The sequence below is a fragment of the Alosa sapidissima genome, chromosome 1 (assembly GCF_018492685.1).
Source record: "Alosa sapidissima isolate fAloSap1 chromosome 1, fAloSap1.pri, whole genome shotgun sequence".
In the NCBI taxonomy this organism is placed as follows: domain Eukaryota; kingdom Metazoa; phylum Chordata; class Actinopteri; order Clupeiformes; family Clupeidae; genus Alosa; species Alosa sapidissima.
Window position 1 is genome coordinate 24,283,186 of NC_055957.1, and position 27,014 is coordinate 24,310,199.

Consider the following 27,014-nt stretch of genomic DNA (forward strand, 5'->3'; position numbering starts at 1 on the left):
TTTCAGGGTGCACGGTAGCCATGACGACCACCTTATTAGTGCTTCACAGCCATCTGCTCCAAACATTAACCTAGTATGGCTGACTGGAGTGAGCCTTAGCACACATGAGCTGTACACAATGAATCACCTCATATCAATATGGCTCCCATTTAAAATATGAACATTATTACTCTCAGATGTCTTCTTTATTCTATAGAAATTATATAATGTTAGCCATAGTCAAGAGGAAATCCCACATACTATATAATTAATTGGTAATGCTTTGGCCTCTTTTCAGTGTGTATGGTGAGCTAATGGCGGATTTTTGAAGACTAAAGACAAAATAAAAAACTTGCTTATAGCTTTATTTTAAGTATCTGCAATTGTAAGAACCAAAAGATCCCTTTTTCGCCATGAAAGACATGGTTAAATGTCTGATTTCAGTTTGTGTAAATCCAAGCCCAGAAAAGCGTTCACTTAAACAGGAAGAGGAAGTTGGTGGTAAACATGGGTCAGTCACATGAGAGGAAATCTAAACACTGCACCCATGAAACAGCAGCAAGCTGGGAACCTTCTCTTCAGACAACTCTTCTGCATCTGATTCCAGTTTTAAAGAGCTCCCCAATAAATAAATGCAAACATACAGTTGATTCAACTATTTAATGGCAAGCAATTCCTTCCCTGAAACAGTCTTAATTCTCTGATTGAACTCTATTCCATATGAGTAGGGTGACAGGAATAGCTAGGAAAGCTTTGATGTCTTTCAAATGCAGTAGATGGTAAGATAATCAGTCATGTGTTCTGCATCTGATATTGGCAAGGAATGTATCAATATCTTTGCTCTCATTGGTTTCCAGGCAGCCTGACCTCAACGACTGTTGCTATGGTGTCTTTTCCCCTCCCATGAGTGCAGGCACGTGACGCAAGTCTTCTCCTATTATGGAAGCTATGGCTTGCACATCACTCAGAGTGAAGGATGGTCTCACCATGAGTCAGGGCGTCCAAGAGAAGGGCACACCGGCCAAAAGCAACAACAAATACAAGTCATCACTGTAAGTGCTGTGATGTGATTTGATGTGATGATGTAGGTGAGTGCTGTTGCTATTCAGTAGGAGAGCACAGTTGAATTAATCAACCAAATCAACTTCTGAAACACAAACAGCAAGTTGAATGCCTCTAATATAAAGCTGAGAATGATACTGGACTCTACTGTTTCAAGAGGTGTAGGGATAGGGCTGTCATGTGGGTAGATTAAGGTAGATTACTTGATCAATAGACAGGGCTGAGGGAATGCAAACCTGTCAGGACAGGACTCCACATGTCACTCCAACATCTTAGCACAGGGAATATGCTAGCGCCCACACTGACACCAACTTATTCAGAATCAAAATAGGTCATTTGAAAAAAACCTTATCCTAAATATGTTCATCTGCACACTGTCAAAAACAAACACACACAAACACACATACACACACACCTGTCAGTGGAAGGGGATGAGCCAGACTAGCCAGCTGTCATGGCTTCACATTCCTGAGTGGAAACCTAATATTGAGCGTATGCTTGAGACCTTCAGAAGTAGCTAGCTAGTGATGTCACTGAAAGACTATGGTAAGGTTACGGTCTTGGATAACACTCATAGCCAGCTGACTCTCGTTGGTGTGAATAGAAGGCCTAAATACCACCCTCCCCCTCCCAACCCTCCCTGGTCTGTTTGACAGCCATTTTAGACAGGGCAAACATTTGAATGTGTTTAGTTGGCTGTAGTTGTCAAGAGTCCCATCTCTCACATGGTGGTGGGAGGAGCTTGCTGAGGATCACATGACTGATGCATGATGAGGATAGGTTTGAAGTTTCCCTGCTCTGAATCACAGGCTAAGCTTATTAGTCATTTCACCCATTACCTCCAAAGACTATTGGGTACTTTCAGCTTCCCTTTCAAACTTGTTGTACTTTATGTAAGATACACCGTAAAGTAAAGGACTTTTGAAGGTTTGACTGTAAGATCTGGCCAAGCCACCTCACAATCAATGTTAACTGTAGAAACAATGATTTGTCTACAAGAAATGAACTGAGAGTATATGTATGCAAAATCATTCAAAGTGTCTCATGCACATGTGGTATATCCCTCTGTCTGCCTTCACTTTCAAAACTAACACAAAAAAAGTCATTTTGACATAAATATATACTTATAAGAAATAACTGCCAAATCGGTAGAACCATATCTGAGAGATAGGAGTATCTATCTACAATACTAACTGCCAAATGTTCATATACATTTTTCTGAGTGAGACAAGTGACCCAGTTAGATATTCGTGTTTTCTGTTTAGATAACCTTTTCTTTGAATTTCCACACATGGTAAGCGTAATGTACCCACACAGTTTTTGGAAACCACATTTACATCACATGAACACCTTTTAAAAGAACGTCTACCTCCAGAAGAAGACCACAAGGGAAGTGAACACTTTTGTCTGAGGGAAATGTTGATAAGGAACAAATCACGGGTTAATAGAGGACATGTGCGATCTGCCATTTATCAATCAAAAGAAAATAAGTCACCTTATAATCAATCAATCAATAACTTTTTATTTTTTATTGGCTGTCAGACAGACGGCCTTTCCATGAGCCACCGCTCCTGGCGTGGACACATTCTATATTTTAGATACCTTGGCCAGCAACGCCACACCTCCCAACTCCACCACCCCCCACCTAACTCGGCACACAATCTCTCTCACACACACCCCACCCCTTCTCCACTTCCCATGACAGGATGGTGATGGTGTTCCCACATCTAGAGCGGGCGGGTAGATGGCTTCAGAGATGCTACTCACTGAGGTGGTTACGTAACGAGCGTGCCAGAATGCTAGGATAGTGTTTGTAAACAGAGCGGCCATGTGCGCTCGCTCACGTGGAGACAGCTCGGAGTGGCGCCCTTGCCGGCTCACCCCTGAGGTAAACCCTGACACTGATATGCTCCTGTCCAGCTTGGGGCTCCGGGCTCCCACCCTGGCCACAACACACACGCCACCGCCAACACACGCCAGCGTGCCAAGAACCACTCCAACAGGAGACGCCCAGCACTGGGGTTGCCTTTAGATTCCGCAGCGAGGACATCATTAAGGCTACACTGGGGGAGTGTCAGCAATTATAAACTGGAAGCTGTCAGATTACTTAATCAGACAAAGGAATTGTGCAATGTCACTCACAAATAGTCAGGAAGGCCTAAAAACCAGTCTGTGGTTTCCCCACATGTGAGAGTGCTGCTGTTTCAAAATGAACACGGTAGTAAAATTAACAAGATGGAAGTGAATTTCAGACACATAGTCAACTAGGACAACCAAGAGAGGACAGACACAGGGAGGCACATAAAATGGCTCCTCAGAGCCTATCCCCAGTGCCTGCTGCAGAGATTAATGCAACAGCAGCAGGCTGATCAATACCACCTATCTCTCTATTTGGAATCAGGGACCCAGCAGCTGGTTACTAGGAAACGCTAAAGCTCTTTGAACTGCTCTAAACCTGTTCCACCATGTCATGATCCGAATGGCCTCTGGTTAGAAATATGATGCACTAAGCTGATGTCAGAAGTCAAAGGTCAGCCTGGCTCATTGTAACAGGCAGCATTGTTGTTGAATGCTGTGGTGGTGGAACATTCTTACAAAAACAGATATAGTTGGTGAATCGACTGGAATGTGGAGGGAACTTTTGAGGCTCCACACTAGAGAGGAGTCTCCCCCACAGTCTCCTCCATGCTGTGTTTATCAGGCTGTGCTGATTGATGAGAGCTGCCCATGCCTACCTGATTGATTTATCCAACTCTCCTCCATTAGGCAAACCTCCCCACTGAGGTCTCCTCAGATCTGTTGTACTTCCATGCATGGATCAAGCATATCAAGCTAGCAACATAGCGGTGTTGAGCACAGCACATTTTTGTTGTTGCACAATGTATTAGAGAAAAATCATTTTTCCACACAAGATGTTTTGAGAAATAATTATCACAAAGTAAAATAAATCATTAGTCTGCCTAGACATTCTTTCAATTTAGGAAGGGTTGTTCTACAAAATACTTGTTAGATTTAAGTGCATACATTATGCAACCCAATGTATTTTAATTTGATTCAACCACTGTAGTAAATTCTTCACTGTTAATTCAGATATTTCAGTGAATTGTTTGACATGGTGCTGCTTGCTTGTGCAAAGATATAAAACATAATCTTTAAAAACATAGACTTAAATCTATTCCCAAAGACAGAGTCAGTAATCTGAGATATCTGAGAACAGTCTAAGCTTTGTTGTGAATAGTAAATCTTTGCTTTCTATTCTCATAAGTTTAACCCAATCAGAAAATGATGCATTACTGAACCCAGTGTACCCACACAGAATCTATACAATATCAACACGTCTTCCACAAAGTGAGCTAAAACCGGACAAGTCTATGGTGCTCTCCCAGTCAAAACAGCCCTGATGTCAGACTCACTTGCACTGGGCTTGAGTATGGAACCATGTTGACACGGTGCAGTTACCGACCATGCTTACCATATCAAAACAGTGCCATGCCATGGGCTGGGTGGAGCACTCTGCCATTGTTACATAGAAGGCTCCTGACAGTGAGCTCTCAGCACAGAATGCTGGAAGCCTCAGCACCATACAACCACAAACTCTAATGGATTAACGCAATTTGGTCTCTTGTTCTGGATTGGGCAACGTGACTCATCATATACTAATGCCAGTTAATGATAATAACTGCTTTTAGTGCAGTTTGACAGTGACTTGACCATACTTTGTTTTTGCTTCACTTTTTGCTATGAATGCAGTGAGCTTTAGATCCAGATACATGTGAGAGAGTGATCATTTCAGTGGATTGCACAGCTCTGCTGGAATGTTTCTGCTTAAAGGGAGGGCACCAGGTAACAATCAACGTTACCATTTCTTTATCAGCTCTCCAAACAGCTGGATTAGGTCTTAAACTGTATTCCTTTGGTGAGGAAATTCACATCTGTTAATAGCCTATTCAACAGCAACACATGCTGGATAAATGCTTTATAGCATGTATTATTACAACAACACAACAATAATGTTGAGGTTTTTTGTTATTGAGATTTTACAGGGTATGTAGCTTTCGCAGGGTTGACATCTAACCAGATTCCTTCATTAAAGAAACCTTAACATTGGTACCTCCCATCTCTCAGAGGTTTGTGTACAGCACCTTGTTAGAGACTCATGGCTGTAACCCCCTGCAGGCGTAAGCTTTTTTAGCACATCAAACTGCCACTGTGAAAGTGCAAGGAGGGAATACACATGTCAAATACACAAACCCTGATGAGCAGAAGGTGAGCCCTTCATCAGTCATATTCTAATGGGTAATTATGATGTTAATCCTAATGTTAGTGTAAGTGAACTCAGATGCTTCAGAGAAAGCTAATTTGCAATTCATTTGTTCAAGAGGTCTTGGCTGGGGTTGTAAAAACAATTTACCATGTTTAGAGTGATGTGTGAGAACCAGCCCACACAAATGTAAATCTTTTATTACTGCTCTTATTAAAGTTATCACACCCCATAGTTAAATGTAAAGTTCATCAGTAGCAGTAACACAAAGCCAAACACCCCAGAAACCACCCTTCTCTGTATTTACCAATACATATGGGTTTGGTTTTTTGCTGTCTTAAATGCAGATGCAACAGCAACTTTAGGCACTAAAAAGTGTAGTTGGGCAAATGCTAACATTAAATAGCAATGTAAATACCTTTGAAAGTTTGCTGGCAGTGACTGTTTAACTTTTCTGTTAGTTTTGAATCTCTGTTAAGAACTTGGTCCCTCCCCCACACATCTAAGTATGGAATTTGTCCAGAGCCTACTACCAGAGAGAGGCAAATATTCTCCAGACCCCTGAAACGGATCATGGAATGTGAACTTTAAAGGCATGGAATGGATGTGGAACATACACATACAGTGGAAAATGCAAAGCCAGCATTTTTTTCTTAAACCACATGATGATTTTCTTCAAACACTGTAAGGATTCTAGGTATCTTCCAGCACTCTGCATTTTTGAATCTCGTTTGTTTGTGTCTATCTAATTTTGGATTCTTTCATTGTCTATAATAAATATGTGTGGTAAGAAGAATTTCTCTTTTATTTGTAAAAGAAAGCTCCCAAATTCCCTTCCCAATTCCTCAGCTAATGGTGCTCAGGGATTGGGTTTCATTTCCTTTAAAGCTCCTGACCTTGTTGTCTTCCACCACTACAATTCTCTCTCTTTTTTCTCCCCTCTCCTTGGACTACGCTTGCCTTTGTGTCTGCTTGTCATTCATCAGTGAATGCAATGAAAGCTGATTCACGAGATGCACAAAGCCAGAAGCTACACTATCCCCCGCTCAACTCCACTACAGGCTCAGTGCCATTATAGCACCACTGCCCCCAAAAGAACACTTGCTCAAAATTCCCTCCATAGTCACTGATAAGCAGGAAACCATCACCTGTATATTCGTTATTAAAAAACACTAATGGAGTTAACTTGGATACATTAAATAATTGTAACAAAAATATCTCACCACCCAAAAAAGAACAAAAAAAATCAGCACAAATAGTTTCCCTTCCAAAAACACCTTCAATTTATCACTCCTAACACAGATATCCAAATAAGGACAAGAGGCATTTAAGAGATAAGATACATTTTCAGCTGGGGGCTTGAGTGTTCCATTAATAGCAGATGTATTTGGTGATAAAGCCTCAAGAAAGGTAACCAGCAGCTATTCAAAGGTCACCATTTTTATAGCAGTAAAATTCCTTAGACCAAGAACTGTCTAGTGGACCATGGTAAAGGATTAAAATCACTGTGATATCTCTCTATTTCTACTAGCTGAAAAAAGAAAAAAATGTCAGCCATGTTGGAGAAGCTTTATCTAATATCCCCTCCTTATTATGTTAGCTCTCGGTGCTACAGAGGATATTAGCATGCAAGGGCTAAGCCTACATTAGCTGAAAATACTCTCAAGCCAGAGGAAAAGAAGGACAAGACAAGGAGAAACACAGAAAAGAACTCTCACCTCGGTTTACGTCCCTCCACTCTGTAGAATTCCAGCAAACCGTCTGGCTCTCCTCTTTAACAAATCCTAAAGGGCAGCCATCTTGCTTCCTCCTGTTCTTCTATGAAACAGACTATCCTCCACATCAATATTCATGGGCCAGTCTGACGTCTGCCTTCATCATCAGAAGGAGAAGCCCGGCGTCGACGCTGTTGGCCACTTGGCGCACACTCACACACACTCAGTCTCACACACGTTGACACACATACACAAGCACCTACACACACACACTCGCTATATGTAGTTCTAGCTGAGGCTGTGGCTGGCAGACTGGACAGTGGTGTGCATGTGGATCTGAGAGAACCTGCTCTGCTGGCAAGCTGAAGTAATCGCAAAATCACCTTCCTGCTGAGTCCTTCCCACACAAAGGGCCAGGGTTCCTTCTCTCTCCCCCCTCCTTTTTTCAGCCGTACACAATAGTGCACACTACTGAGGCTGGCCCGAAGCCCTGGAGTGGATTACTGCACAGGATATGGCTCCAACAAGTCAGACCACAGAAGGGAGGAGGGTAAGACTAGACAAAACAAATGAAAAAGCATGAAAGAGTTACGATGAAAAGAAGAAAACCGATTTAAAAATATCCAGTGATGTTAGTCATCTTAAGGACTCAATCCATGATCCAACAGAACTTCACCTTAAAGTCCCATGCTGTCCTCACTTTGTGAAGAAAAAATATTAAAAAGACTTACACTCCACAACTGTGGGTTTATAAGGCTGTCAAAAAGCACCCGCCTCCAAGAAACAGGAAGGAAGAGTGAGTCATACTAAGACTCAGCAACAGGCAGGGTGCTATTTTCTTTTTCTTCTTTTATCTCTTTCTGCCTCTTTCGCTGACGACTATTTGCAGTATTCTGTTTCTAACGGTGTTGGTCAGGGGAGTTCCCCTCTGGCATGGCCTTTGCCTCTTGCTCTGAGTGCAGGGTGAGAGACTCCACTTGTCCCCGCGAGGCAGCCCTGCCCTCGTTTCCACAGCCACAGTCTTATTTTGGCCCAGCCTCGGCTCACAGGCTCATTTTAGAGCAGGGGTAAGACAACACTCCAACCTTTCAAAGGCTCAGCAGAGGCAGCATATTTCTCTTTATGTGTCTGCCAAGGCCCACCTCCTGTTTACATTGGCCACGTGGGTTTCAGTGAGCGGGCTGGTGGTGGAGAGGTGAAGGAGGGTGGGGGGGTTAAAAAGACTAATTCAGCAGTGTGAACCAGTTGAGTGGAGAAGACAGAGTTGTGTGTGTGTGACTGAGGCATTTTTACATGCGGCATGCATCAGGATGCAAGTTGTCAAGGATGAGGTTTGATTTTGAAACGAAATGTTATACTGGCTGCTAGGTGTGCAGCATGCACAGAACCAACATTGCTGCCAGTGGTTATGCATTTTTTGTGAAATATAGCCTACTCTAAATCATCAAGATGAACACAGTCAATCTAAGGAAGCTGGTTCTAACGGTTTGTTTAGGTGACAACACTCAAACTCCAAAAGAACAAAAATAATGTTACATCATTAAAACAATAAAAGCCCACTATCACACAGCCAATCTTAATATAAATGTAAAACAGCATTTCTTGCATCATCTAAAATGGCTGCCAACACCATGTGATGTGCTGTATTAAGTGCTCTTGCTTCCAAGACCATATAGAAAAAAGTAAGCTACATTTATTTGCTTGTTATGGTAGTGTATTAATGTTCTGAAACAACAGAGCTTTGAAAACTCCATCAGACAAAAGTGAAAAATTGAAATGGAACTGAAATTGAAGATTGAAATTAAAATGAATTAAAACAGATAAACAACAGCACAACGTTTAATCTATCACTATTATTCCAGCTGCTGCAGCTCCTTGCATCATTTTTAAATGGTGCTGCCAATGTGAAAGCTAGCAGTCTTTCCCTCTGGTAAAGAGAGGGAAAAACTTTTCTGTCCTATGCACATTTAAACAGGTGGCTCTTGTCTGAAAATAATCTGGCTTTGGCTCTTCTCCAGTTTAAAAGGAGACCCCACCCCTTTCCTGATGGCCTGCTATGTCTACTAAACTGCTTGGTTGCCCTGCCTGCCTTCCAAGTCAAGCTGCAATGACATTTGTTGACTCAATAGTTTCAGGCTGGGAGCAGAAAAGGAGATTTGTTTTTACACACAGCGGAGGAGGGGCAGAGAAGAGGGCGGGTGAAAGGGTGCAAGGGTGAAAAGGTGGGAGGGAGGGGGGGGGGGGCTGGTTTAGTCAGTAGTTCTACCAAGACTACTGGGAAAAGAGACAGGTCATACAAAAGACTGAATGTGAATCTTAAGCCCTATTCATTTTAGCTAGCACTATCATTGTGTGTTCTGCTCTATGCTAAGATTTCACAAAGATCAAAATTGTGGGTACACAGATAGTAGATAGTAGTAGTAGTCATACTAACCTGTTAGTTATATCACACAACAGGGTTAGTGAACAAAAGACAAAAGACAGGCTCCCAAGCCTGTATCTCATAACTATCTCCGTTGAACTCAACTCTGGACATTGGCCCCTATTGGCGTTTATATGTACAAAGACTCAATAAGATAACTTATACAATACCCTGCTGCCCACATTCTACTACATTGTCCAGTCACAACCCAGATGAGCTGTATGAAAGAGACAGGAAACTGTCATCATTCCTGCCAAGTTCTACCTGAAGTAAGGATTTTCTTTATATAGCACAACAAAAGCTAGAAGCAGTAGAGCTGCATACCAACTCCAAAAAATAGAAAGTGGTTTTTCAAAAGAACAGATAGTCCTCTAGGCCAGCCCTGGGTCCAGGCCCAGATAAGGAATCTCATATAGATGGGCAAATTTGCCATCCATTTACAAGCCCATGTATACAAACATATTGCAGATTACATATATGTGAGATACATAAGTGTAATAAAGCATTAATAGAATACATGTGAGATACATAGCTGTAATAGAGTATTAATAGAATGTATGCGGGGTTGGTAGCCTATATTGTGGGGCTGTGTATCATGGATTATCCATTTCACAACAAACATGTGATGAGGATAGTCAGGGTAAGACGTTTGTTTCAAAAGGCTCAAAATGAAACATTCTTGAAATGCCCTCATTTGTCTTTTTTGACAAATGTACGGCAATGGGCCACTGACAACTCTGAAACGGGAAGTGGAAGTGTGTTGGAGTGAACATCTGAAACAAAGTTTCTTGTGACGTTAACATAATCTGTAACACCATTCATCATTGTGAAATGACACCAAATGCTCCAGCTGATAAGAGGAGATGGCCATTAGGTATTGGGGAATATCCAGAGCAGGAGTGCAGTTCCTCCTCTTGCTTCCTCTGTCCTGGGATGGTTGGACATATCATTTGAGTACACTTTTGAGAACAGCCCATGGCAGGATATGATTCAATGAAGACAATGTAAGTCGTCAGCTAACTGTCTGACTGTATAACTAACTACTTTCATATAACTGAATGTAATTTATAATTATCATTTTTCTTTTCTGCATTATGCAATGTCATTTTTCTCTGTAGGAATTAGTGAGCCTTTTAGCATACTGCCATTAGTAGTACTGCTTTCAGGGCTTTTTTCAGGGGAGAAATTGTAGACACATCTGTGTGGCGCTGAATCCTTGGGTAAAGCTTATGGTAGTGTTTGATGCTGATGGCTCAAATACTAGGTGAATGGAAGACAACATATACAGCATTTTCAACACTACAAGAATGCTGAAACTATAATTCAAACAAGTTTACACTTGGTTTCTTACCCCATCCCTTTGTCTTGTCTGTGTGACACTTCATTTTATTCTCAGTCATGGTCCTTCAGTTCAATTTTATTTTTTTAATTTTTGCTATTAACAATAGGCAACATCTCAAAGTGCTTCAGTGAGCCCAAGCCCTGATCCCCCTTGAGCAGAACCCTGCTCAGAGCAGGTGCCCATCTGCTTGCATAGTGTGATTAGTGAACCAGTAAGACTCTTGCTGTGCTCACTATGGACGAGTAATGACCACTGATTCAGAGGTGTCAGGTACGGCAGACCGTTTCTTTTGTCATTCCGGTCTCTGCTGCCAGTTCCATCAGCTTTCAGGGGTGAGCAACCCTGACCTCAGCAGTGAGAAAGGAGGGAGGGCTTCACCCTAAATTACTAGGGGGCAATCAAGATATGGACACACTTGTCACTTGAGTGAATTCACACTTCGTCTAGATGTTAGTGCATTAGAGGGAGATTAAAATGAACAATTAACTCTTTTTTACTCTGTTGAAGTGGAGGGGACATGGACAAGGCCTAGAGGCCCTGGCTGCAGTTAGGCCACTGCTCGGGCAAACTAACAAACCTCACACTTCACTGAGTCTGAGACATCAGCTGTGGATCAGTAACACTAGAAAACACTGACCTAAGATGATCAGCTGGTCAGCCGCAAATGCTGGAACACACTGCACCGCTACCTGTTGTGCAGCCTAGATGTCTTGTATCCCCGATCATACCTTGATCGGTGACTTGAGATTCCATGCTGTTTTTCAAAACTATCACACTGAATCACTAAACAGAGTGTAAACAAATTACATGAATTGTAGGTGCATGATTCCACACCATTTTCCAAAATCTGCAAGATTTTACCAAAGAAGTGGCCATATGTGCAGTGGGTTGGTCTGATCATGTGCCTTGGCTCCACACAGCCACTGTCACATACAGTGTAGAGGGACCCAAGTGCTTCACACACTGTCCCCAGAGCTGACAATTTTCACAGCCCATCAGTGACAGTTGACACCACATCTGACATGTTTACGCAACCACACACACACACACCCACAGCCTTACCTCTCAAGACACCCCCCTCTCAAAAACACACACTTCCACACCATCACAGCACACCTCCCGTGCCAATACGCAAGTGACCGCAAGCTCCTCTCTAACAAGATGTCACCTCCAGAATGCCCCCTCCTGTGCTTATCTTAAAAGACAAGGGAGAGTCGTTAGTGCAAGGCCTGCATAGCCTAATTGCTTAAGTCACAGCAGGGGGTTGGGGAGGGGGTTGCAGGGGTGACTGTGGGGACCATGGGGACTAGCAGGGGGGCAAACAACATTGGTGCTGGAGCCACCAAGACCAAAACAAGGAGCATCGCTAAGAATCCCACTCAAATCCTCTTCAACAAAAAATCCTATTTGTCTTGAATTTCCCCTGGGGATCAATAAAGTATCTATCTATCTATCTATCTATCTATCTATCTTCTTATAGATGTGAGCAGAGATACGTTCAGTCAGGTTTTTCTTTTTGAAGATTCACCGGCCATATGACATTCCCCTGGCCTCTGCTCTAAAGCTGTGCACAGTGTTCTGTCTCTCGGTGAATAATCATTCACAGAGGTGCTCCTCCAGGCACAACACTGATTGGACAATGCTCAAAGAGGACAACCCCAGTTCCCATGGCGACCTCCCTGCTAGAAAGAAAGGGTATGTGTGTGCGTGTGTGTGTGCGTGCGTGCGTGCGTGCATGCGTGAGTGCTTGGGGGAGCAGCAGTAGGTTGTGGTTCCCGCACTCAGTGTGCAGGTGCCTGTGGTCAGCTCCTCTGGTGAGATGCTGGGTTTTATGGGACTCTATTCAGTCCTCGGGGGGAGTGGGAGTGAGATGACTGCATGCCTATTATTCCCTCACCTCTCTCCTGGCCTGGTGGAGTCCCCCCCCCCCAGAGAATGGGTCCCTGCATGATCCCCAGGGTCTATGCTTCCCATTGGGATACCATGCTGCTCCAGGAACCTGGCCTCCAGCCTGTCCAGCCCTCCATCCACATATGCCTAAGGATTAGCCACATCAGAGCAGCTCAGTTACTCAGCTCTGGCCATGAGTGTCACACAAATGTGTACATCATCAACGCATCATCTACTTAAAGGAACCGTATGTAAGAAATGCATTTCAATTAATCATAAAATGGCCCTGAAATGTCACTAGACATTAAGAAATCATGTTCATTTCAAATACTTATATCACTGACAACAGTAGTCCGACCAGGATATTGTCATTTAAAAAGTGAAGTTGCAGCCCTCAACTGATGTTGATGTTGTGTTTTGTCATGTCATTGGCCTGATGCGTCACCCTCCACCTATCTACCAGTTTTGGCCACAATCTTACATATGGTTCTTTTAAACATCATCCAACAGTACAAAGAGGAAATGTGCAACACAGTGCTAATTAAACGGATTGAATGGAATTGAAGTTTTATCATCTTAGATACAAGCTGCATTAATGAGTAAACATGCTTTCTCTGCTTTGGTCATTGGCCAGCAGCTGAATAGAAACTACTTCCAGCTGACAGAGAGGGAGGCTGGAGCCTTGAGCTCAGGTTTCTATTGTTCCGTGGGTCACACCTGGGTTCTACACATATTCTAAGGTCAGCAGATCCCAGCTCTCTGGGCAGACTAATTAACCTGGCTGCAAAAGTGAGGCTTTTCTGGTGCCATCTGGTCATAAAACCACAGCATAATACCGCTGCTCTTCAGGAGACATCTTGTGTCTTAGGACACAGGACACAGAGAGGGAGAAAGCCCCATTGTTTTAAAATTCTTATGTGACTTCTGAACAAGGAGGAAATTATGCCCCCCACTGGTGGAACAAAGACCTCCAGCACCACTAGCAAACTGGTAAATCCACTTGTGAATCTCAGGATTTATAACCTAAAATGAATGTGGGCTATATTTTTTAAAAATAGCCCTATATGAAAGACAAATGAATGCTTAAAATGCTCCTTAGCAGATTAGTTATATTAGTTAGTATATATATACATGTTTCTAAGGACCCCAAACTTTTCACCAGAAGTATATATATATATATATATATATATATATATATATATATATATAATTGCAAAAGGACTCTCGACTGTTGTAGAAAGAAATGGCTGATCTTTAATGCAATATCTACATTGCCCAATATCAATTATCAGCAACCATTCTTCCAATGATCCACATAAAAGGCACATTCTGTTTACTAATATGATATCATTTTAAAAGGCTAACTGAGAAAACATTGGAGAACCATTTGACAATTAAGTGACCGGTAGTGTGTATGTGTGTGTGTGTGTGTGTGTGTATATATATATATATATATATATATATATATATATAATATTTCATTTCAAATTCATGTATCCAAAAAGTGGAGCGTTGAAGACTCCTGGACCACCTGTGTGGCAGAGAGAATTCCCCAATTGTTTGTCACATGTCAGCATGAGCTCACTGGGCACGGAGCGCTCTATGCTGGTGTGTGTGCGGAGGGCAGTGGGGCTCTGAGGGGGAGATAGTGAGGCCCCTGTGTGTAGCCAGCTGGCACGCGACATCTGTGTGCGTTAATCCCTGCTCCCCACGAGGGTCTCTGTGCCACACACATGAAGGGGACCCTTCCCAGTCTGATCTGCCTCTGACTGGTACTTTCTCCCCACAAACCGAACTCTAAAACTCCCGCTAACCTGGAGGAGCGTCTAAGAGGGACGGCACAGATTATTTTAGGCACCTGTTCTTTAAACAAGGCGCTGCTGCGATGCCCTCTTCAAAGCTGAGTGATCTGTAAGAGCAAGAAGGGATCATTTTTCTATGTCAATCTATATTCTCAGTTCAACCTAATGTTTTTGCAGTCTTCACATACACTGCACTCACTATAGTCCTCATTGTCTACACCCATTTATATTGTATTTATAACATGGTAGCTGAGTATGGCTTAAATGTGTTTAATAACAATACCATCAGCATGCAAACAATATGTAAAGTGACTGAAATAAAGTGGATTATGATTCATAGGCATTCACTATTATCCATTGCACTGAAAGATTTGGAACTTATGATTAGTTACACATTTCAAGTGTGATTCAATTCAAATGTTATTGTGGCACTGAAAATGACAGTTTTCATGTAGGCTAATTATCATTTTAAATGCTATTAACTTTGTCATTAGTTATGACAGCATCACTGAGAAATTAAATGCACTGTATTGGTTAAGGTAATCTTTCAAATGCCTTCCCCTGTCACTGACCCTCTCTCTGTCTTTGTGTGCTGAGGTACAGTGGTGCTGCCCGGTGTGTGTGTGTGTGTGTGTGTGTGTGTGTGTGTGTGTGTGTTGCAACAGGCTGTGGAGCGGCTGGCGGTGACTGCAGCTGTCTCCCCACTGCTTATCTCTTGGATGGCAGCAGCTGAGCTGGGCCTTTGGATAACACTGACATGAAGTCATCTCCTCACCTGCTACACACATACATGCCCCCTCAAAACACAGATGCATACATACTGCATAAAGACATAAAGACATGTTGTCCTTATGGTCACCTTTAGGTCCAGTGTAAAATAGCTAAGCTATTTCCTCCCAATTCTGAGACATTCTGAGACAAAATTACTTGCTGGCTCGCAGTTGAGCAAATTCTTGGCTAAAGATAGAAATGGTTTTGTTTCTGGTGAGTGGAAATTCTTAGCCTGATCCAAGAACACGTTTGAATTTGCTTTGGCAAATTCCCATTGCCAGTGATTTCCGAAGTACGGAATCCCAGGCAATCGCTCATTCAGCATGGGTGTGCTTTATACGATGACAGACAGATGAGGAGGATGGAGGACGGTTGGCACCGCTTTTTTGGCTGCAGTATTGTCAGTATTAGATGACACAAATATATGTATTTTCTTTGAATTTGAGGAAACAACTGTATTGAAAACCTTAATTTACAAGAACAATTTGTTTGTTGTACTTCTGGAAATGATTAGGCAAAAGTTTAACGTCCCAATTTAGGTTTAATTTCACTATGGTTATGACCCCTGAAAATATAATTCGTCCAGACCAACTCTGAATTGAGAATTTGAAATTGAAGCAAAGTATCTGTCTAACTTCAGCCTAAAACAGCAGCACAAACAACACAAACAGGCAAAGCTGATTCAGGTGTAAAAGAGAAAATCTGGTATTTTCCAACTAAGGCCGTATTTTTAGATGTTTTATACAGATTTTTAGTAGGGACAAAATTATGGGAATCGATGCAGTTAAGTATGCTAATAAGGTTGGACATGTCAAGAGAAAGCCACTAAATGCAAATAACATGTACATGATCAAATGCATTGTACATTTGCTGAGATAAACAGACACATATCCATAGGAATCATGTCCATGTTGGCAGACACTGGCAATGCCATTGAACTTATTCTGCAATATTTGATGACATGCCCCACAGGACTGCATCCGCTTAGTCATCACCGGTACTAGCATGCTAGCCTGAAACTGCACCAGTTCTCAGACGTTTTTTGTTTGTACCTAAAAATATATGCAGTGTTTCTCAAAGTGTGGTCCAGCACCGGGGACCAATGGTGGTCCATAAGCTATCCCAACTTGTATGTAAATCCAAACAGTTCTGCAACACTGCCTATGCAAGCTATGCCAGTTTAAATCATATGAATCCTCTGACACAATAAGCAAAGTGCAAATACAATAAGCAAGGTGGTTTAGTGAGTAGGCCTATTGTGTAATATACTGTTGAAGTGGGTCTACTGTTTTTTTTTTTTTTAGCTAGGTGGTCCGTGAGTTTTTTTTATATTGGTTAAATGGTCCTTGGTCTGAAAAAGTTTGAGAAACACTGGCATAGGGCCAAGGTTTTGAAATACTGGTGTTCCTCTTTAAGGCAGAACCTGTTTCTGATTTCATCATGCCAGTATAAAAGTAGTGACAGAGTGCCAGGCAAAAAATACGTAAACATACAAATGACAAAAATGCAAAATAAATGTCAGACAGCATCAATCTTAAATGCAGTAAATGGATGCACAGACAATTGTCTATTTACAGTATATATTAGGGCTGTCAAAATAACTGATTAATTTCGATTAATTAATTTGAGAAAAATAACTGATTAAAAAAATGAGTGCAGATTTATCGATTCCGTATGACCTTTGACCCCGAGCCATTCTAGTCAGTAAAAATTAGACTGTAAAATGAAGGAGAGAGAAGAAAACGTGCTGCCTGGATAATTGATTGGAACATTTACTTTTATAAAATGGCCTGATGGTGTTAAAATGAAGTGGTGATAAAAATAAAGTGTTGAAAATAAAGTCCTCTGCAATGTCTGCAGCAAGGAATTTGCATATCACCGGAGTTCATCAACTCTATAGTCGCACATCAATGCAAAGAAATAAGTGTTGACATTGAGGGGAGTGTTAATTTATTTTCATTGTGTCCCCTAGGTTATATCTGTGGCCTGTGGCCTTGTATGTGAAAAAAAAAAACTTCCCGAAGCACTGTTGAATTTATTTCCTCAGCATATTAGGTCATATCATAGATTATTATGGCCATTATTTTAACAGTGAAAATAATAATAAAAGAGTTATTAATCGATTATTACTCTTTTAATATTAAAAGAGTAATAATCACTAATGTTGATTATTCAATGATTCATTTGAATTTAAATATTTCAAATACTTTCACAGCAAAAATAATATATATCCGATTCATTTAGATTAATTAATCACAGAGTATGTTAATTAGATTAATTTTAATCGATTGACAGCCCTAGTATATATAAATTTATGTTGGATCTTATCTCAGGCAGTGATTTAGAATTGGCTGATGAGTGTGATGACTGAAATGCACAATGACTAAAATGCAGACATTGTGGCTCTAACACGATCATGTGCTTGTACTGGTGGTAAAAAACTGTGACACCTGGACTGCTCTCTCTCTCTCTCTCTCTCTCTCTCTCTCTCTCTCAGAGATGTGTCCTTGGCTATGACCTTCCTCTGTGTCTGTCCACATAGTATGTGTACCATGAGTGTTTGTGTGTGTAGCTGAATGCTCATAGGCACCAGATGGTCCAGAAATCAATTTCATATGGGTGTGTGCTTGAAGGCAGAATGTGGGGCTGGCAAATATTTAAACATAAATATTTACATTAACAGAAGTGTCCCCTCCTCCTCTTCCTCCCACTCTGCATACACATCGCAATAACTAACATTTTCCATCATACCATGCCTCTTATACAACAATACCAATGTATTTCTGTTCCTTCAGAAGCATGTTGAACTGCCATTACAATAAAAGAAAACTGTCCACATAAAGGATATGGATTTTCTACAAACACTCCAAAACAGTCTGTATGTCATTTGAGCCCACAACAAATCTGACAGCATCTGAGAGAAAAGTTTTTTCCCACCTGCTTCCGTCGTCCAGTGGTCAGCTCTGCTTGTTACTAAGTTAGCGTGTCTGTAGACGGCACTCATGCAGAGCTTAATGATATTTCATTCAGCAAGACGTCCCTAAGTGATTTCATGTGCAAATGTGCCGGGTTCCTGCCTCCCCACGGCTAACAGCACCAGTCTCATTAGGACTTTAATTGGCAGAGTCCCAGGAAGGAAAAGCACTGAACGGGGTCATTAAACTCCCCATCAAAGAGGTGGGTCTGCTGCTTTTATTTTTTATACTCACCATTTCATTCGTTTCAATGGCCATAAACGCCACTTGGCTTCTGGACACTGGTAGAAATGGATGCTATGAGGCCGATAGAATAATATCAAATAAATAAATACATAAATAAATAAATAAGCGATATAAACCAGATGGAGAGAATGCCCATATGTCTGTTATGGTCCTTACTGGGTATTTACAGCTGCAATGCTACAGAGTTCTGAAACCATCTTCCTGATGACATCAAATGTGCTCCAACTGTTTTAAATCCAGACTTAAAAGGAATCTGTTCTCAGATGCTTTTTGTTAACTGATTTTTTTTAAAAATCTTTTATCTGCTCATTTGTAAAGCACATTGAATTACCAATATGTGTGAATTGTGGCACATAAATAAACTTGCCTTGCCGAGGTCCCAATTAAATTTTAATTACATTTACCACAGATAGGGCAGGTGTGTTGATCGGACAAGCAGGAAGCTTAATTACTAATTAAAGCTCTGGTCATTTAACACTCTGGCTTCTTTGCATATGAATCTGTGCACCCTACTGTCTTGTCAACACCAGGGTTAGAGATAAAACCATGCTTCAATGTTAACCTATTTGTCAGGTGACGCACTGTATCTCATAACTGACTAACTGTCACTCTTTAGCTCTGGTTTCCTGAGAAACTATTCTGTAGTGTTTCAGTAGTCAATCAATAATTATTTGATAAATATTTGTCATTGCTTGCTCTGATTTAAAACCCAACTTAGAGCTGTAAAACAAAACTAATGGACAATGTCAAGTGCTTTCATTCATGAATTGTGTGTGAGATGTATACATTTAACCACTAGAGGGCAATGTGACCAATGGATTAAATCCAGCATGGTGAGAAGGATCTCTGGAAGAGCCAAGGAGTCTAACACAAAGAAAATGCAGCTGTAGCAGTACAGAGCTGAAAACAAAAAGAGATATTTGAATATAACGGTATTTCTGTCAGATATACACATCCAACAACATTCTAAGTCACACATGAGAATCTTTGCAAAGAGACTGTAACATGTTAATTATTGAATTTAATTCAAATAAATGTCAATGAGTGTTTTCATTAGAGTTCTGCAAACCCATCAGTGGATAAACACAGGAAATCTAAAAAATCTAAAAAAAACCCTGTCAAGTTCATTTCACTTCAGGCACCCAAAGTATGAATTCCATAATGAATGTAGGATCACCCAATGAGTCCAGTGGGAGTCAGACCCCACAAATCACCCAGCAAGACCTGCGGCACAGGAGGCCAATAACTCAGGCTGCAGCCAAGCCACAGGTCCAGCCGGCTCACAGCCACCTCTTGCCTTCTCTTGCCTTGCCTTGCCTTTAATAAGGGCTGTTCCATAATCCAAGGTCTATCTGGAGATTTGGCACGTCTGTGCTCACTTATTGTGAGTGGGACTCACGCTTGTAATCACTTTGGGGGGGGGGGGTTGTGGGATGGCGTTGGTGATGAGCGAGAGGAGTGCAAGTGCAATCGTCATATGATAATTGAAAAGCAGAGAGAGCGTCCCCTGTCCGGCTGGCACAGAGAGAGGGGCTGCCTGGCAGCAGCAGCAGCAGCAGCAGCAGGGCCGTCTGCAGCGGAGGGGGGTGGAGGTGGGGGTGGGGGTGAGGTGGTGCGTTGATGGCATTCCCTGCTGCGCCCCGTGGCGCTCACGCAGGAGCCGAGCTGTAATGACCCGCTCCTGAGCCGCGCCATCATCGTCTCCGCAATTAATTCCTGCTCCTCCGCGCAGTAGAAAAAAACAGAAAGGAAGAAAAAAAGAAGAGGGTGAGAGAGAGGGAGAGAGAGACGGAGAGAGAGAGAGAGAGAGAGAGAGAGAGAGAGACGGAGAGAGAGGGAGAGAGAGACGGAGAGAGAGAGAGAGAGAGAGACGGAGAGAGAGAGAGAGAGCGCTTCTCATTATATCACGGTGCTAAAGCCCCCAGGTCTCAGCTCGCTCCCCTCCCCCAACCCACTCCAGTCTTCCCCCATGTTTGTTTTATGGCCTGGGCTCCGTATATCAGCGTCCGTGACGGTTCATTCTCTGTCTTTCCCCCCTTCCTTTTCTCCTCCTCTCATCTCCCTCCATCTCTCCCCACCACAGACTGACTGACACCCCGCTGCTCCAGGGCTGCCCCCCCCATGAAGGCTTGTTACCACAACCCCTTGTGGCATGTCGCCATGTTTTTATTCATACATACATTTCCTCTGTGTGAGTAGGGGGGTCACACGCCTTCATGACAACCATCATGGTGACCACAAAATTGTGCTATTGTGAGGCCACTCTGAGAATAGGTGATGAGCAATTATAACACAGCACATTTCAATTCTCTATTGTAATGCTCTATTCTCTAGTTCTGTTCACAATAATTCACTGCTCCATACTCCAGAGTCACTGTACAAAATTCATCAGTTGCATTCCGGCTCTCTGAAGCAGACTGAACGGCAGTCTTCGTCAAGCTTAGAATCTGATACATCTTTGCAAAGATAACAGGTAAAATGTCATTGGAACTAAAAACTGGCTGTTGTGGGTTGAAAAATGGAACTGATAACCAACAGTTCTAGGTCTTAAAGTTTAACTGTTTCAATTGGGGTTTGGGTTAAATTGTGGATGTTTCATAATGCATTGGGACGTAAAACAAAAGCAAAACACATATCAAAGCTAATCACAAATATACTTCAGCTGGCCATTCATATCAGTCCTTGTCCTGTCCTTGGTATTTCTGCAGTATAACACGGCCTCCCATATATTATTGCTTGAAGATACATAATTGTAATATGGTATATGTTTAGTCTAAAACTAGCAGGCTACCTATCTAAAAGCATGTAGAACCTTGCCAACACACCACTAGCAGCCCAGCTGACATGGATAAAAAGCTTGTGACATATTAACTGGTGACTTTTGACTATTGTTGCCAATGTGGCACTATAAAGGCTTTATTTAAATTTGCGTGTGGTATTCTGATCTTAACCACAGATCTACATAGTGCATAGCCTAGACAGGACTGACAGGTATGTTTATCTGTCGTTCACATGACCATATATTCCATCAAACTTCATTTGAAGATGATATGAAAGTTATACAGTTCATAAAAACATGCATCAAAAAGTGTTGGTGTTGGAGAAAAAATATAATAAAAATGTGTATACAACCAAATCTTATTTGCCAGAATATTTTTTTCTTTCAGTACTTTCATGTTTTTGTCAGATTGCCATAGTTTTAACAGGGGGTTACTGCACTAACTCATTGTTCAAACTTGACTGCATCCCTCTAGTCGAGATGTGCATTTTGCCTTACATGGAAACATTATGGAGATAACTGACAGATTTGGAATGTGTCAGATTCATCAACACGTCTCAACAACATTTCCTTCCATTCACATGGCCAGTATGATTTTACATCTTAGTGAATGAGATCCTACATCTTCGAAAGAAAAGAAATCAAAAGAGACAGAAGAAAAATGTCAACGATAAGTGAAAACGATAAGAAATATAGAAACATACTGGTTTTCTCATTAATTAAAGCGACATCATTCCTGCTTTACTGATGAGGGTCACTCTGGGGACCTGAGCCTAGCCACGGAGGGCTGAGGATTAAATGGAGCTTGTCTGTCCTCCAGCTCCAACGCATCTGTTAGACGAGTCAAACTAGGCCCCCATCAAACTCTAAAGCCAATAGAAAACACCCATTCTCACTGACCATGAGGTACCCGAATCTGACCCTGACGGCAAGGGGAGAAGTGATGACAGTGGTATGTGAGGGGTGTGTGAGTTCTGTTTAAGACTAAAGAACCTGGACGTTCAGGCTGGTGCACTGGGTGTAATTACATGGATTTTGGGTTTCCACTGTGTGGATATTAAGAGAAGGGTGGCAAACTAGACATGTCTCATGACATGAAAGAGAAGGATAAGGTCAAATGGTGGAAGGCTACAAAGTAGAGAGCATTAAAAAGCAATTGTATTTCATTACTAATTTTGAACCAATGAAACAATTCAGGAAGTGGCAGAGTTACTTCTGCAATATATTTGTGAGTATGCCTCTGAGTAACTGTGTAGGTGTGTGTGAACACACACAGTGAACTGATCCAAAATATTTGTGGTGGCTGCATGGAGCAGGTTGTAGAGCACTTATGACATTTTATGTGCACCCTGTGTGCATTTGAACATCCTCACTTTGAACTTTTTCCTAATCGAGATGGTATGTTTTTTTATGATTATCTGTTTTCTACATTTTAGAAGAGACGCATATTTGAACTCCGCTCCTTGGGGACAGACCGATAAAGTATTACTGCCCTTTCCATCGACATTTCTCTGGCAGAGGGAGATAGTGTGTGGTGTATGCAAGGAACTCAAACTTTATTTTTCGTTCTATATCTGTTGCTTTACAATCAATGCTTCAGTTTGTGAGATACGTCCCATAATCAACCCTTTACAAATACCTGGATGGGGCATTTGTTTTCCTCTCTCTGTCTGGGACTGATAAACCTAGTAACCCAAAGAGTGTCTGATTTGACTGTTTGTGTTACATTCTCAGCAGCAATGCTTTCCCAACAAAGCCATTGTTCTTTTTTTTAGGGAGGCTGATATTTAAGCAGATCGGCCAGGACCTTTTCCATGGCTCTCAGCACTGAGGGGACCAAGGGACATCAGTGAGGGAAGAGGAAGGAGACACATTCTGTCTTGGCCACATTCGGAATCTGCTGCACAGGCTTAGCAGTGTGTCTCCAAAGTGTCAGTGTTTGCCAAGGCTGCTTGCCCACCTGCTTGCACAGATGAGAGCCGTGTGGCTCGATGTTTGCAGATACTGGCTTGAAAGCACAAATGCTTCCCCAGTTCCCACCTCCATCCTCCATCAACCAGAAAGTGCTGCACTCCCTCAAAAGACACCATTGGCCTGCCGAGGTGATGAAGTCAAACATCATAAGGAAGCACCTGGCACCTCCCTGGCCCCTCTGACCACTCTCATGACTCTTTTCCTGTCCGTCCTGAAATTACTGTCAGTCAATTCCTAAGCAGATTGGCCACAATTCCAATACCCTAGTCTAAGTAATTGAAAAAGTAAGCAAAAGTATTACATAACATCACTCATCACCATTAATATCAGAGTCCAGATTAACATCAACCAAATAAAAAAATAACCATTAAATGGGAAATCGGATCTAAAATGGGCATGTTATGTAATTTTGACAATGTGTGACAAAAATCATCTCTATAAACTGGGAAACATCTAAGACCAGATAGAGGAAGAGAATCCCCTTTTCAAAAACAACCACCCAACCTTTTTACTGTAGTTTCCTGTACTATACATTTACAACTATAACGACTAGCCCTAACAACCTACTGCTGAGGATTTTATCCCATGCAGATTCCTTTTCAAAGACAAAAATATTATCCCAGGTTATGTGACACCAATACATATAAGCTTAGATGCCATGCACATAGCAACTGTATTTTTGAAAAGTTTTATCTATCGCAGTTTAACTGAAATACCATTAATATGAAGGTGGCTTGTGCGCATAGTTCTAGAAAAGTCCACCATATATAACATTTCTTTCCTTTTTCTGATTCCTTCTCCTCGGCACACCTCCAAAAGAGCCCCACTCCATCACAGGTGGGGTGTGTTTGAGGGAGCACTGAAGGAATGCGCCCAGGTAGTGCAGATATGGATACTGACAGCAGTAGCTGAGGTGTCAGATAGGCTGGAAGTGTACACTCCAATTAGCGCTGGCTGGCGTAGCGCGGCTGGGTGAGCTGGGAGGCAGGCAGGCAGGGTGGTTCAGGGCGATATGTATCATGTCACCGGGGAAAGCTAATGTGTGCTAGGTGAGGCGCCATACATTACAGCAGTGGAGAGGAAATGAGGCGGGTTTCTAAATAAACACAGCCAAGGTCGACGCCGTGCCGAGGCGCAACGTGCCTTAATCTCGCTCTGTTTATTCCCCCCGGTCTCTCCCTCTCGCTCTTTCCCTCTCTCACTCCCTTGCTTTTTTCCCTTCTCCTTTTCCAGCTCAAGCAAAGCAGGCAGGGTGATCTCATCAGAGACACCTCCAGAATGCACAACAATCTTTTCTGTCAATCAAGTCTTCTTCATGACTGCTCATCATCTCATTCAGAGCCTGTTCCCTTCCAGCCTATTTCATACACACCATTTAGCCTGGTCTTTAATAGTGTATTAGAGACTAATATTCAATATCCTCTATTCATCTTTATTTTTAAACTTAAATCTTAATGGAAAAAATATATAGTAACAGTTTGTGTATTTACATTTGTTGACAGCATTGTGCAGCTGTATTGCGCTGTAACAATTTTCTGTTTTTTGCCTTGTGAAACTGGAGCTGGTCGAATACAACATTGGAATTATGCCATAATGCTACATTCAACTGTTTATTCTACTGTTTATTGTCTACGGAGATGGCATTTAAAAAATAAAAGTAATTTCCCAAATTCATCCATATCGAATGGTACTTGTATGAGTAGAACATAAGTGTTTCTATTATGATTAACGAAACTTATAAAACTCAAATAATGGAGTAGTGAATAAGATACTAATACAGTGTTTCCCATACATTGACTCATTTGTGGCGGCCCACCACAATATCAACATTGACCAGCACACAATGATTTTCCATGTTGTACTATTTAAATCGGATGGAATTTGTTCATTGTAGAGCTATGTGCACCTTCGTACAGCCTCTCCTTGTCTCTGTCTCTAAAAGAACCTACACGCCTGTTTAAAGAAAACATTAACAGTCCTGCAATGCATAGAAGCCAACAGGCTAAATTTTGCTTAAATCTGTTAGCATAACCACGCTGCGCTAATTTGTTAAAAACTGTTAACATTCAAGTTAATTCTGCAAACTTACCACCACAAATAGAATTCAATTATGTGGGAAACACTGTAATATACTAGTAAGTGTATTTGCTACACTAGGATATACTCATATTCTTATAATATTCACATGCATATCTGCATACACACACACACACACACACACACACACATGCGATAGATCAGGTGGGGTCGATCAATGAATCCCCGTCGCAGTGCCTCACACTCTTGCGTTCCGTGACCTTACTCCAGTGGGATCTTATTTCCATCGACTAAATGCTGGCTACGCTTAAATCTGGCATGGCCGTTATTAATTACTCCTTGGAGTTCGCTTAAAATCCAGGGAGAGGGGAGCGGGAGGAGTGTGGGCAGGCATACAGCCAGGAATAAAGCCTGCCACGCGGGGCCCATTCCTCCCAGCTCTCTGACGCTCACTCCTGCAGCTAAGCCCCGCTAGAGGTTAAGACCACCTAGGCAGATTTCCCTGGGGGGAAACGGATGCTCCGCAGATAAAATGGCTCGCTGTCAGAGACGCCCGGACAGGTGGAGATGTGCAAAAGCGTAATTCCACTGATGGAGACTCTTCAACTTCAATGCCCAAATACCACCCACCAGGAGATGTGAAATTCACTGTAGCCATTAAATGGTGATTGACTTTTCCTCAGTAAATGCAAGGCAAGAAAGTGTGAAAGATAAAAAAAGGGTTTTCCTCACTACTCCAAGAGGCAGTCAACTACCATGGAGTTGATGATCTATTTTTAAAATGAAAACAAAACGTCATAAATAGATACAGTACAATAGATACAAATACAGAACAACCGGAAAGTTTTCAGACCCTTTCAAGTTTTACACATTTTGCTATGTTTCAGACTCATCTTAAAATGGATTCACTCTACACATAATCCTCCAATACTCCACAAAGCAGGTGTTTGGAGTCTTTTGTAAGTTTGTAAAAAAAAATTAAAAGACTGAAATATACCATTTACAGAAGTATTCAGACCCCTTGTTATGACACTTACAATTGAGCTCTGGTGCATCCTATCAATGGTCCTTGAGATGCTTCTACAACCTGATTGGAGTCCACCATGTGCCTATGAATTCATTGGACATTAGGAGAGGCACATATATAAGGTCACTCAGAGTGAAAACCAAGCCACAAGGTTGAGAGAATTGTCTGTAGACCTGTGAGATAGGATTGTTTCAAGGCACAGATCTGGGGAAGGATACAATAACATTTTTGCAGCATTGAAAGTGCCCAAGAGCACTTCATCATTCTCAAATGGAAAAGTTGAGAACAGGGTTTCCGTTGTCCGGTAATTGCCAGACATTGTAGGCCTATACTAAAGCAAGAATACGTTTTTTGACTATGTTTTAAAGGAACAGGCTCTACCATTTGAAAGTTATTAAACAACGCGCATATGCTGCATTTCAAATAAAGCATCTTAAAACGTCTGTTAAACAACAAACAAATGAGTGAGACGGTTCAAACATGGCCAGGCCCAGGCAGACTAGCCTGAAAAGCTTTTTTCAGAGGCCAGACGCGATGGATGATGGTAAATCAGTAACGCCTGAAGCCTCAGATGTCCAGTCAGCTCCACCACCACCAGTGAAAAAGCCGAAGTGTCGGGCGTAACTGTCGGAATCAGTGGCGTTGGAAGTGGAGGTGCGGCCACACCAAGACACTTGTCATCTTCCGTGTAGACAGACCCATGGCTAAACTGTACATGCAACTGTTGAACCA

The 27,014-nt window shown here is 42.0% G+C and overlaps 1 protein-coding gene across 2 annotated transcripts in view; it reads right to left on the reverse strand.

Moving 5' to 3' along the window:
* The window catches only part of tet2 (tet methylcytosine dioxygenase 2), a 33,074-nt gene extending 25,190 nt beyond the window's left edge, over window positions 1–7,884 (reverse strand). Inside the window, exons 1-2 of one of the 2 annotated variants that reach the window (XM_042088817.1) lie at window positions 7,749–7,884; window positions 7,021–7,573 (exon numbers count right to left, since the gene is read on the reverse strand). The gene's annotated coding sequence lies outside the window, so the exon portion shown is untranslated. Of the gene's footprint in view, window positions 1–7,020; window positions 7,574–7,693 lie in introns of both variants that reach the window. The other variant, XM_042088809.1, reaches the window with a different exon arrangement.
* Between the last annotated feature and the right edge of the window lie 19,130 nt (window positions 7,885–27,014).